The sequence below is a fragment of the Morone saxatilis genome, unplaced genomic scaffold (genome assembly GCF_004916995.1).
Source record: "Morone saxatilis isolate NCDOM2014 unplaced genomic scaffold, NCSU_SB_2.0 Contig4, whole genome shotgun sequence".
In the NCBI taxonomy this organism is placed as follows: Eukaryota; Metazoa; Chordata; class Actinopteri; family Moronidae; genus Morone; species Morone saxatilis.
The window spans coordinates 4151666-4161988 of NW_023339984.1; the positions used below are offsets into that span (position 1 = coordinate 4151666).

The following is a 10323-nucleotide window of genomic DNA, read 5'->3' on the forward strand; positions in this document are numbered from 1 at the left end:
CTGAAGTGACACCCTATGTCCTGTATAGGAAACATGATCACATGATCACTAACACTTAAAGTGCCATGTTTTGTTTTTGAGAAAAGGTTCAGATTGTTCAGGTAAATATGAATATATATGAAGACTATTACAGTTCCTTACTGGCATTAGAGTTTAAATCACAAAAATATAACTTTATGTTCATTATAAACACAATAGTAACAAGACACAGTGCAATGCATTTATGCTCATGTTTGGTCAGGCACTGATCGTCATTATGTTTTAAAAGATTTGAAACAGTTCCTCCATAATATACCGATATACTCAACTCTCTTTTCAAGCTGTAGTATTGAGAAACAACACTGGGCTGACTGCTGTATTGTAGAGGCAATGATTTAATATATATGTAAACTGCATGATGTTTTGATTGTCATAATGAATGCACTATTCATCTAAGACCGCTAGATACTAAAAGATAGCACCCACCCCAACCACAGCCCATTCACACTGCTGCCATGTTGGAGGAGGTACAGAAGCTTGAAGAGTGAATGCTAACAACTAGTGTTTCCCTTCTTTAAGGTAGGAGAATTTAATAACAAATTGTCTTATTCGATATAAATATTGATTATTTTTTAATGGCCAAAATGTATTGATTGTACCTACATATTTTGTCCCATATTTTAAATAATGTTTTCCCTACAAGAGTGATTCTTCTGTCAGTCAATAAATAATCTAGCTGAGTTTACATCTTCATCATCATCATATGTAGTAGCTACACTGCCCGTCCAAAAAAAAAGTCACCACCTGGATTTAACTAAAGAAATTGGTAAGAGCCTTCCATTAGATAAATACTGCAGTGATTAATATGTTTCAGCTGGCAACAGTTATTTAACCCGAGCTGATGCGGTGAGTAGCTTCTCATTTCTTAAACAACCATGTCGTGGAAAGGATGTTAATCAGTTCAGAAGGGTCACATTATTGGCCTGCATCAAGCAAAGAAAACAATGAAGGAGATTGCTGAAAGTACTAAAATCAGGTTAAGAACTGTCCAATGCATTATTAAAACCTGGAGGGATAGTGGCAAACCATCATCTTCTAAGAAGAAATGTGGTCGGAAAAAACTCTTGAATGATCGTGATCGGAGATTACAAAAACGTTTGGTGAAATCATATCGTAATCAACAGTAGAACTCACGGCTATGCTTAATAGTGAAAGTAATAGCATTTCCACACGCACAATGTGAAAGGAACTCAAAGGATTGGGACTAAACAGCTGTAAAGCCATAAGAAAACCACTGATCAGTGAGGCTAATCAGAAAAAAAGGCGTGAATTTGCTAGGGAGCATAAAGATTGGACTCTGGAGCAATGGAAGAAGGTCATGTGGTCTGATGAATACAGATTTACCCTGTTCCAGAGTGATGGGTGCATCAGGGTAAGAAGAGAGGCGGATGAAGTGATGCACCCATCATGCCTTGTGCCTACCGTACAAGCCTGTGGGGGCAGTGTTATGATCTGGGGTTGCTGCAGTTGGTCAGGTCTAGGTTCAGCAACGTTATGTCCCCAAAGAATGAGGTCAGCTGACTACCTGAATATACTGAATGACCAGCTCTTTCCATCAATAGAGTTTTTCTTCCCTGATGGCACAGGCATATTCCAAGATGACAATGCCAGGATTCATCAGGCTCACATTGTGAATGAGTGGTTCAGGGAGCATGAGACATCCTTTTAACACATGGATTGGACACCACAGTCCAGGCCTTAGTCCCATTAGGAATCTTTGGGATATGCTGGAGAAGACTTTGCGCAGCGGTGCAACTCTTCCATCATCAATATAAGATCTTGGTGGAAAATGAATGCAACTCTGGACGGAAATAAATGTTGTGATATTGCAGAAGCTTATTGAAATGATGCCCAAGTGAATGCGTGCCATACTCAGAGCTAATGGCGGTCCAACGCAATATTAGAGTGTGCGACTTTTTTTTTGGACGGGCAGTGTAGATAGCAGTGGAGTGATTACCAACAGCTAACGCTAATGGATACTAATGGTCATATCAAGTCATTTTCATCCCATGCTGATTGACAGAAAGTAATTCAGGCTTTTATTTCATCCTGTCAAGACTATTGCAACTCTCTCTCAGTAAAAGTCAGTCTCAAGTCTCCAACAAGCAAAAGTTTTAATTTGCACTATATGTAGGGAATGTATCACTGCAGTCTGTATTGGTGCAGCTGTGCATCTCAGATTCTATGCTCCATGGACAAAATATGCTGCTGGTCTATTTGTGATGAAAGCTGTGACCCACTCATGTCAAGCAGAACTGAGCAGATTGCATTGACAGGAAGTCAAAAACAGAAACGGCATAGGGAATCCATTCAATCCCTGTGCAGGCTCTGAATGGAATATCACACTATATCAACATTGTGGCTCCGGTCAGAGGGGGAACATAGAACCCGGGGAACATAGAGATGACCCCGTCAGAAGTCAATCAGACAGAGGACATTTGAAGTGGAGATGTTTTGCAAGTAAACAACGTCAGGCAGGAAGACTAGATGCTTCTGAAATGCTCTTGGTGGAATCCAGTTTGCAACAAACCACAATGCAAGCCAGTAGAGTTACAGGGTTAAAGAGACTGTGCACAAGAGGAGGTCAGACTTACAGATAGATGTAAAATGTCAGATGTATCATTTCTTGTGGTTTTCCAGTGAATTGGAAAGTCATCAGTGCAGATACAGACTAACTGCCACACTGAAAACAGTAGTAGCAAGTTCATTCAAGTGCGAAGGTAGACTGAACTCAACTGGCATAGCCTTAATCTAAAAAAAAAAGTCAGTAAGCACCTTCCTGTGCCATTTTACTTAGGCACCATAACAACTCACTTTTACCATTTACTGTAATGATATCCATGATAGTGCCATAATGAAGCCATAATGTTTCAAACTCAAAGTGCTCAAAATGTTTATTTCTATTTGGTCATTACAACATAAAATGTACATACACAAACACTTGAATGCATGATTCGGTTAAAATCTAATGAGGGTAAATGTAAAACAGATAAGACAATCAATCAATCAATCAGACAATCCTCAGTCACATCCTTTATGTTGTACTAAAACTCATATCTACTAAAGACAACCATATAATTTTAGATACATGGTTAATATACAAGAAAAAAGGCAACATTATAGAAATATCCTGCTTCAGACCTCACGGACACAAAAACAGCATCCTACATATGCACATCAGCAAAGCATAGAGCAATTTTGGTTGCAGAATACAAAGAAGCTATTAAAACAAACGTATTTCAAACTTACATCTAAATCTATTTTACAACTCAAAAGAGGCACAAAGAAAATGCTGTCTAACTCAGAATCGAAGTACAAATGTGACATGTCCAGTTCTACTTCTTTACGCTGTAGTACACACACTCACTGCAGGTTGCATCCCTCTGTCTTCTTGATTTCTTCGTCAGTTTGACATTTAATGCAGCATGATAGAGGTTGTCTGCATGTTGATAACCCTGGTAACAAAGTATATAGCATGAATAACATAATTATATTGTGCTTTACATAAATTAAAACAATAACCAGCAAGATTGTCCACCAAAAATATGGCTGAATGGTAATTTAACATTTCCTGAATGGTAAGTCAACAATTTTTATTCACCTCTGCATTTGCTGTGAAGGAAGCTGGTAATCTTGTTTGAGAATCTGATTGTGAAACACAGAAAATGTTATTTTATTCAAAAGGCTGGTATAGCATGGTTTTCATGTCTCCAAACACGTATGTTGTCCACATGACATGATGAATTGCTTGATGAAGCTGGGATCCAAGGTTTTTCTCTCCTCCTGACGTTTCTGCTACATTCCGTTCCAGGTATGGGCAGTTCAGTCAGCATGCTTCACATGGCAGTCGAGTTCATGGCACATGGCCGACAACCTCCTATATTCTGCTCATCTAAATCTGCTCGCTTTACTACGAGACCTCTCCGCACACGTGAGCTCCTTTTACGCCCTTCCCAGCAATGAGGGAGAAAGCATGGTTGGCAGGGGCAAGCATGGCCTTAGCGCCTGTAACCAGCTTCCAGGAAACAGATTGCAACAATCGCAAAAGGAACATATTTTAATTCTACCTGGGGAAACATGTTACCTAGACAATATAATGTTTGCGTGTACTAAATTGGCCATGAATGACGCCATTATTTATACACCACTTCGAGGTTGATAGGGGATGATGTGCTTATAATCTCAGTATGTCACAAAGCCCCACCCACAGCAAATAAAATCAACCTGAACTCTATTCTTGTGCAGTCGGATCTAATATCAGTATGGGATTTTTTGGCCTTTAATTTTATGAATTTTTAGATTATTGAAAATACTTCATTGATGGATTGGAGATGTTAGATATTTGAGGGAGCTTTATCGGTGATAGCTACAACATATGTTCGTCATCACTCTTGGCACTGGAATAAAAATTGGCTGTAATTGCAGAATAACAAGTTGGCAGATCATCAATAATTGAACTGATTCAATAGGTATAATATATCTAAATAACCAGCCCATTCATTGTTTCGTAGGGAACGGCAAGGAGTTTTCTCTTCTGAAAGGTTTTTAGCTCTGGTGCGGTGGAACCTTTTACTTTAACTTCAGTATTCCGAATTTTTTGAACATATAGCTTTTGTAGGTTTGCTTCGTCAGAACATTTATGTTTTGAACACTTATAGCTTATTTTTTGCAAATGAGGGAAGTTTAAACGCACTTATAATCACTTTCAGAACTATTAATGCATCATTCATTGAAATGTGAACCATGACTCCGATGTACATTTTATATGTTTACACTATTGGTACTTTTATTAATGTGAAGCATCTATACTTCTTTAAACATAAGGAATAAGATAAATTCAGTATGATGCTTACGAGAACTTCCAAAAGATTGGATGTGAAAAATCAATCTGAAAATCTAAACACATAGCCTAAAAAAAATCGTATTCCCTTGTACTTTTTGGCCAACAGCTGGGGTACCATCATTTCCATGGAGCCCCTCCATCTCTTCCTCCTCTCTCTGCATCGTGAGCACTTCTCTCCATCCCTCGAATACCTCGCGGGGCCTTGCATTTGATTGCTGCCATACAGCTTAGCAGGCACCGTACGTTGCACGTGAGCAGTTCTAGAAGGTTAGATGGGGAAGAGAGGTTATTCGACCTCCTGACTGCAGCAGCATCATTCACCACTGAGAAACAAACAGCGTGCCAGGTTTGAAGGCCGCTCACCTGGAGGGGAGAGCAAGGATAGACAAGGACGGAGGAAAGCATAGACGCGTGTTTTTTTTCCGCCACTGACGTTTGCACTCGGGTCTTTGTTGTTTTTCTCCCATCCCTCTGCTGTACTCCAAAGAGACAGCCGGATTACCAGGGCGCATACCGAGGGATCCATGACAACGCTGTTGAATAGATACCGCTTAAGTATCACGGTAGGGCGTCACTTCACGCCAAGGTAGACGCTGGAGCATCTAGTTGGACAACGGGTGCCGCGAGGTAGGAGGCTTTTACATGGGCGACAAATCAAACCAGAAATAGATCAAATGAGAGGAGTGTAGGCATTTTGGTCATTATAAGATTCACGCAAGTTGAAAAAAAAAAAAAAAAAAAAAAAAAAAAAAAAAAAAAAAAAAAAAAAAAAACGAAAAAAAAAATGAGTGTTACCTTATAGCCTAGTACCCTTGTTTGGTGTTTTGCAGGGGGTAAAGCACATAATGCTGCATGTTCAGGTGTGTAGTCGTTATGCACAATAAAACGAATCCCATCCCTGTACGAGTTTCAGAGTCAGTAGTACAGAAGTTGCTTACTCATTACGTCAGGGATTAACTGGCATGGTCTTTGTCGACTATTCTGGGTTTCTCATAGATGTGAGAACCTTAAAAGGATAGTATGTCGAAATTTGTTTATGCATTGCGGCGATTAACAGATGGGTTCTGTTCAGACTACCCAAGTGAAGCTCCTTTTCATAGCTGACATAATACCCTTGCTGCAAATCAACAGGTTAATAACTTCTTCCAATGCAAGGTAGTAAATTTAGCTGAGTCTGTAAGGGTGAGATCTGTTATCTCCAGTGATTATTGACCTCACAGGTTGATTATCACAGTATCCAGTGTGAAGCGTGTGGGATTGGTTCTGGGAATCTTTCATCCTGGAAAAGTCCATTTTTAATTTAAATTAGCATATTGCAGGGTAGATGATGAGGTCTTTGAGACTGGCTCAATGTCACCAGACTCTTGCTACTGGTCACCAGAACAATCCTCTGCGTGGGAAAAACCTTTTATAAGTCAGTTACATTGAGCATATCCAGGCACATGCTGTGCATGGTCCATACCATGTTCATAGAAACAGCGGTCGCTAAAGTAGGCACAGTTTCGGAAGCTTGTGCCAACAGTTTGCCGGGAAGGTTCGCACATTGGATGAACTGTAAGCCACTTTCTTGCGACGCGGAGACCCGGCTGAGGCCAGCAGGTGCTGCCGAGGGGATCGGGAACTTTAGCACTTGGGTTGTCTTGAACGGGCTCAAGGTGTGAAAATAAGAGGTTCGAAAAAAAAAAGCAAATTCTAAAATACGTTCAACTCTGACTTTTCCTGAGCGAGCAAGTCACGTTGACTGTTCTGGGACCATAGGACCACTGCCAAAAAAACACAACTCACCCGCATTCTCCCCAAGAGAGACATGTGACATGACAAGCAAACACTTTGGAGATTCATCATGTTCAAACTTCCGTGTTGATCGAAACATCTCACAAGGCTCTCTCAGCTTTTCACAGACCAGAGGTTGATTGGCGGGCTGATTGTGACCGACTGTATTGTCCGGTCAATTAGGCTGAGCATGCACATGTTTACAACCCACCTACAGTTGTCATTTGGGTACCTTAAATAGAAATCACATGGGTGGAGAGCATATGAGAGTTAATATAAACGGTTATCTCTCATGGCTTGGATGCTACAGATTTTTGAACATTGAATACACCAATGAATAATGAAAGAATGATCTTGTACCGGCTATGTATAAACTCATAGGCACAGGGGACACGACGTGCACTCATTGTTCTGCTTAATATGTCGAGGAAGATGAATCATGCAAAAAAATCGCCTTTCTAACTACATAACGTTGAGCATGTATATAGCAAGGCAAAGATCTTATTTTCCAGTCTAATGCTAGTCAGCTTTGGTATTAACAAAACAAATGTTGAGTGAGACCTATTGTGACAGGCACGTTCTCATCATTCAAGGTGAGAAAGTATAATGGAATGTTCCCCAAACAGATACTCGCAGGAGAAAACTATGCAGCTGATGTAAATTGGAGCTTATCAATGTGTCTACGTTCTGACATAAACTAAAAGTACATTAATCAGAGACACATATCAACTATCGAGTATCAAAACTCAGATGAATGACTCTTCTTTTAGAAGTTAATTACAAGAGGTTTCTTTGAAGTATTTTTAGTATTGACTTTTTAAACTATAACATTCTATTTGGTCTTAGGGCGTCGCACTCAGACGTTTTTGGTGGTTAAAATGTTGTGGCTTATTCTCTTAAGAAAGCCATTATTGTCCTATGAAAGTGCATATGGCGACCTCGTTTAATCCTGCCTAAAAACCAGCAAAGCCTGCCGACACACAAAAAGCTTTACAAAGATAGCCTTAAGTGGAAAGTGGGCTAGAGGTTCAACAGCGTCAAGGAGAGCAGATGGAGATGAAAGGCAGCCAACAGTACACTAGCAAGACGCTCTTATGTTAGTTGTCTGAAAGCAATTCATGTACCTCGTTGGGAGAGTTCCCCAGTGCTCCTCACAGGACTCCTCAGATCAGGTCACATCACACATGGACAGCGAGTTTAAAAAAGGGTAAGGGGTGATAGTCAATAGTAGCGCCCCTTTCATTTACTATTTTTTTAGGCATAACAAACTTCATTTAGACTAGCACTCCCAGCCAACTCCTCATCTCTGCTGCTTGCCGCATCCTCAGGCAGCAAAAGTTCTGCTCGCTGAAGGTCAAAGGAATAAATTTGATAGAATATGCAGATGGGTTAGAAAAAAAAATTGGGCCTCAACAATTTCCAGGAGCACGATTTAAGACATCATGCTGCGGCTATTTTGTGAGATCCCCACACAGGTTTCGGCCCGCTAAATTGGGTTGGGAATGCTGGCATAGCAGTGCGCGCTCCCTCTTTAGTTGCCCCTTATGGAGATAAAATCAATTGATAAGATATCTGCACAGGTGCCAGACATTGCAGAGTGGGGGAAAGGTGGGAGGAAAGGGATGACCCCTCTGGTGTGTTTCCAGTGGACAGATATAGTAAATAAAGTGGCAAATCGTAACGCCCTGTGAGTAGACAGGCTGTTCACCACTAGAATACATCACAACGTTCGCATGCAGGGGCGATTTTTACTTTTTTTGTCCACCTCAAAAAGAAAGTCGCGGGAAAAAAAAAAAAAAAAAAAGATAGGAAAAAAAAGAACACTATACAAAAGGAACTCATAACTCTGGAATTCAGTTAACAGGACCTGTGAGTTTCCACCCCTGTTCCCTAGACTTAATCAAGGGGTTTTCCTTTGTACCCACCACGCTGCTTCGCATACACCCTATAAACAATATAATGAATGTCATGATGGGGGTCATAATTGGCATAAACTCATTACATTTCACAATTTTATAGGTGCATCATGCCACCAGATTTGGGTTGCCCTCATTCCTATAAAAGAAGAGTCTCTGCTGATGAGAAAGGGCTTCTCTATCGGCTGCAACACTTCCATTGGTAAGTCTATTTAAACATCAGATAAATCGTTGACCAGTGGCGTTGCTATCTTGAATTTTGACACCCTGGGCAAGACCCCCTTCAAGTGCCCCACCGCACCAAAAACAAACCCACAAAATTTGTACTTTATGTATTCTTTTAAAAACATAAGTGAAGAAAAGCTTATAGACAAACGTAAAGAAATTGACATTGTCACTATAGCCGAGATATTTTATTATATTATGATAAATTGAATATGGCGTTTATGGAAAGACCCACGTGAGGTGTGACTGATTGGCTTACAGTAGATCCCCGTTCCCTCCCCGTTGTCCGTTTCCATTAGGGGGACCCAGAGGGTGAACTGTCCCCTTCCCTTTTACAAGCTTCTGTGCATGGCCATCCTTCTCAGCAAGCAGGGGCGCTTGCAGCTGTAGGGGGCGCCATTTTGTAAGTTCCCCAAACAGTGATATGAAGGAAACAGATAGATAATAAAAACAGCTTCGTGGCGCAGAGGGATTGTTTTGCTTGTTTAACCGCCCGCCCTATGTGTCATGAAAAAATGCCACCCTGGTGCGTGCCGCTTCGGTCAGCCCAAAACGCTACTGTTTGAGCATGGTAGTAACATCTCACTAGTTTCTGAAAAGCAGTTCAAGGTCATGAGATTATTTCTAACTTACATACAGTCATCGGGAGTGGATGAGGTCAGGTCAATGCTCTTTGGGTGCCATGTTGTGACAAAGCAATGATGTACCATATCTTCCTGGGCGACTTGAAACAACACACGGCATTGTCTCCGATGGTCAAAATGAATTCCAAAAAATAGATTTATTTGATCTATTTAATGACATGGAAATGTTAACATACACATACATAGTTTAAAAAACCAAGAGCAAAAGAATACGCGCTCGTTATTTGCACCTCGCTCCCTCGTGGTCCTCACAAGAAGCTGTAAAACAAAACAAGAAAAATCATTGGCAAATGTACGTTTTACCAAAAATATTTTGTGAGAAAATCAAAGTAACACTGGAAATACACCAAGGACAAACAGAACACAAGATATGCGACGTTTATAAAATTACCACAAGGAACTACCCAACAGATGTTTACTCTAGGTCATAGGTCGTTAAATCTACGTCACACTCCCAAGAATTCTAAAGAAACTGAGTCCCTTCCTCACACAGATCCCTACTATTCTTGTTTCCACTTGGACGTAGCACCACATTCATTATTGGTGCTTTGTTCCCTCTGGTGGCTTCTTGAATCTGTTGTGGCAGGTTGACACTTAAAGCAGCATAATGGAGGTTGTGCTGCCTCTTGATGATGCTGGATTAAAATATATAGAGCAGATCACAGTTTGTATTCGCTAACAAAACAGAATGTCAATGGAGGCAGTGTATTTTCTTCTATGACAGGCTGTTAACCAGAGTGTAAACGTGCATTATTGGTGGTGAATGCCGATGCTCCTCTCCAGAAATACACCAAGTCAGCTTCATCTGTATAGAGCCAGATATTACAAACACAGCTTTTTTCAGAAATGATGACTTCTGCTAGAAAGTTACTTACCTTCAAAG

The 10323-nt window shown here is 40.6% G+C and overlaps 1 pseudogene; it reads left to right on the forward strand.

Moving 5' to 3' along the window:
* LOC118338414 overlaps positions 1–10323 on the forward strand; it is a 12180-nt pseudogene that overhangs the window by 610 nt on the left and 1247 nt on the right.